The 3,009-nt window shown below is 41.0% G+C and overlaps 1 long non-coding RNA gene across 2 annotated transcripts; it reads left to right on the top strand.

The window, feature by feature from the left end:
• Positions 1-6: 6 nt before the first annotated feature.
• Positions 7-1,593, top strand: LOC123185253 (uncharacterized). 2 transcript variants are annotated; one of them, XR_006493265.1, is made up of 3 exons: positions 7-641; positions 863-934; positions 1,084-1,593. It is a non-coding gene; the product is annotated as an uncharacterized lncRNA (long non-coding RNA). The 2 variants fall into 2 exon arrangements; XR_006493264.1 differs by having other exon boundaries at positions 7-934.
• Positions 1,594-3,009: the final 1,416 nt, after the last annotated feature.

Here is a 3,009-nt window from a genome sequence, read left to right as displayed (position 1 = left end):
CAGGTGGCCGTGCTACATGAGGCGGTCGAGTCAGAGGATGCGAGTCGATGGATCCACGGACGCCGCGAGCTGATGCTTGAGGCGGTCAAGTCTGAGGTTGTGTTTTGTAAAATGGCATAGTCGTCGGTCTCTTTGGCGAGGTCTCTTTCGATTAACTTCACAGTGGCAGCCGCCGCAGTGCATGTCCCAAGTCTCAGCCCCCATCTCGTGTTCTTGCATATCAAGAAGCAGGAACGGCTATACTAAAGGCCATCAATTTCCATGTCTTCCAGACCTTAACCAAGCATCACTGATGAGGGAAGATGCCACTTCCTTGGCTCAAACTGCAGGATTTAGATCCACCTCTTGATGTAAGAATCGACCTTGTGTATTTTATTTTTTACCACCTTCTAACTGTAAATAACAGTGACAGACTTGTACTGCTATGAAGTTGTTATCTATTTGTTTCATTAGTTACAAAGTGGCAACACTCCTTTCTTTAGTTTCAATTTTTTCTGGTAGAAGTGTACCACAGTACTAACCTTCAAGAGATTAGTATTTCAGGGGGCTAATTATGAAATAAAATGAATGAGGAAATTTCCTTGGTTATTGAACTGAGTTAACCTACACGTATGTATATGACAGGAGTAATGACTAATGAGGTAACCTATCTCATGTGACTTTCTTGCCTTTTCAATTGCTGGTTTCAATTCCTTGGCTGTAGCTACCTTGATTTTTCAGAAGACCATTAGCTATCTTGATTTGAAGGTGTATCATGTTTATGTATTGCTTTATTATTTCCACAAGTTAAGTAGCAGTAGGTAGCTTGGTTTTTACTAGAATTTCCTTGACATAATATTTGGTGCTTCTCCTCATCATTTAGACAGCAAGAGAACAATGGCTTGCATACATGAAGGCTATCTCCAACATTGCTTGATTTGCAGTTTATTCCCAGGTGCAAACTTTACCAAAATGTACCACAATACAAATGGTTTATTGCCTCATTATTTTCTTGGAGCGTTGATTATTTTCTTGGAGCGTTGTACATTTACTTTTGCAATTGGGAAGCAAATTCTAAATTTCAGTTTCAGTTTTATCGTGCAGGCTTGAAACAGTGGCATATAGTATTATCTTACAGAACAATAGATGATTCCGCTTTCAGAGAGCTGATCATACCTATCTTGCTCGATTTGATGTTGTTCCGTGTGTTACTTTGTACCTCTCGACACAATGAATATGAAGGAGAGGCACTCCAAGAGTTCATGTTTAATTACAAGATCTATAGCTATTTCGTTTACATTAGGAGCAGTACCAATCTGTTTCTAATTCAGGTTAAACTAGGAACATCTATGGAAGGATAAATTTTAGTATTTGATCCTTCTATTGACAAGTCGTATAACTTATGATATTATAGAGTTTAGAGATGCTTATCCTGTTCTATATGGCTTAAGTTATATCAGTAGTTATGTACTGTAGTTTTGCCGAGATAGGATACATTATATGGAAATAAGATGTATGCAAAAACTTTGCAGGAAGTGCTTGTATATTGGAGGAAGCCAAAATGTTAGAGAACTCAGATGCATGGGTATAGAAATCAGATAAAATTTGCTTCTTTGTTGTGGTTTTGATTCGTTTACTATGGTCTCAGCAATTATTACGAGCTTTTTTTAGCTCATACTGGGCTTGTGTGTGAAGACTAAAAGGCATCTTAATGTGCATCTTAACGTGTTCCATACAAGAATAAACAGCAAAAGTTATAGAATGATATCTGTCTTTGGGCCAGATCAAACATGTTCAAACATGATTAAATGTTTTAGACACTTGCAAAATTTCAGCCACAGCTAACATTCGAGGTGCTCTCACCAAAAACAACAAAATCACTCGTCAATGTTTTCTGCATTTCCGAGTACAAGTTTTTTTTGGTCGAGAGATCCTCGAATGTTCTCTGTGGATGAAATTTTGCAACAACATCAAACATTTGATCATGCTTTATGTTTGATCATGCATGTAACGCCCTTGATGCGGCTATATCTCCCACGTGTTGAAGCACGACTTAAAGGCATAACCGCATTGAAAGCAATGTCGCAAGTGAGGTAATCTTCACACAACCCATGTAATACATAAGGGAAAGAGTTACATAGTTGGCTTACAATCACCACTTCATACAATTACATGAATAAAGCATTACATCAACCAAATACAATCAAGGTTCGACTACAGAACCAAAATAAAAGAAGAACCCCAAATGCGACAAAGGTCCCCGATCGACCCCAACTGGGCTCTACTACTGATCAACTAGAACGAAACAACACAAAGGACAAGATCTTCATCGAGCTCCTCCTGAGCTTGGTTGCGTCATCTGCACGGACTCATCGGCACCTGCAAGCTGGTTTGGAAGTATCTGTGAGCCACAGGGACTCAACAATCTCGCACCCTCGCGATCAAGACTATTTAATCTTATGGGTAAGGTAAAGGTATGAGGTGGAGCTACAGCAAGCGACTAGCATGTATGGTGGCTAACATACGCAAATGAGAGCGAGAAGAGAAGGCAAAGTACGGTCGATAAAAGTATGATCAAGAAGTGATCCTAAAACAACCTATGTCAAGCATAACTCCAACACCGTGTTCACTTCCCGGACTCCGCCGGAAAGAGACCATCACGGTAACACACGCGGTTGATGCATTTTAATTAAGGTCAACTTCAGGTTTTCTACAACCGAACATTAACAAATTCTCATCTGCCCATAACCGCGGGCACGGCTTTCAAAAGTTCAAATCCCAGTAGGGGTGTCCCAACTTAGCCCATCACAAGCTCTCATGGTCAACGAAGGAATAGACCTCCTCCCGAGACATTCCAATCAGACTCGGTATCCCGGTTCTACAAGACATTTCGACAGGGTAACACTAAACCAGCAACACCGCCCGAATGTGCCGACAAATCCCGATAGGAGCTGCACATATCTCTTTCTCAGGGCACACCGGATCGTCCAAACTTCCGGTAGGCCAGCCCAGAGTTGCCCCTGGTGGCCA

Source organism: Triticum aestivum, chromosome 2A, assembly GCF_018294505.1.
Source record: "Triticum aestivum cultivar Chinese Spring chromosome 2A, IWGSC CS RefSeq v2.1, whole genome shotgun sequence".
Classification (NCBI taxonomy): domain Eukaryota; kingdom Viridiplantae; phylum Streptophyta; class Magnoliopsida; order Poales; family Poaceae; genus Triticum; species Triticum aestivum.
Note: the sequence above shows the minus strand (reverse complement) of the source record. Positions and strands in the feature narration are given on the sequence as shown.